The following is a 533-nucleotide window of genomic DNA, read 5'->3' as shown; positions in this document are numbered from 1 at the left end:
CCTCTTCCTCTTCCTCATCCTAGCCTCATACTCATCCTCATTCTCGTCCTCATCTTATCCTTGTCCTCATCCTCAACCTCATCCTCTTTCTCATCCTCATCCTCATCTTATCCTTATCCTCGTATACATTCTCATCCTCATCCTATCCTCCTCCTCATCCTCAATGTACTTCTCATCCTGTCCTCATCCTCATCCTCGTCCTCATCCTATCCTCATTATCATTCTCTTCATCATCCTATCCTCATCCGCTTCCTCATCCCCATCTTATCCTCATCCTCATCCTGTCCTCATTCTCGTTCTCATCATAACCTCGTCCTCATTCTCGTCCTAATCTTGTCCTCATCCTCATCCCTATCCTCGTCCTCATCCTATCCTCATCCTCGTCCTCATCCTATCCTCATCCTCATTCTCGTCCTCATCCTATCCTCATCCTCTTCCTCATCCCCATCCTATCCTCATCCTCATCCTATCCTCATTCTCGTCCTCATCCTATCCTCATTCTCAATCTCGTCCTCATCCTATCCACTTCCTCA

This window comes from Lupinus angustifolius, chromosome LG10 (genome assembly GCF_001865875.1).
Source record: "Lupinus angustifolius cultivar Tanjil chromosome LG10, LupAngTanjil_v1.0, whole genome shotgun sequence".
NCBI classification, from domain to species: Eukaryota; Viridiplantae; Streptophyta; class Magnoliopsida; order Fabales; family Fabaceae; genus Lupinus; species Lupinus angustifolius.
Note: the sequence above shows the minus strand (reverse complement) of the source record.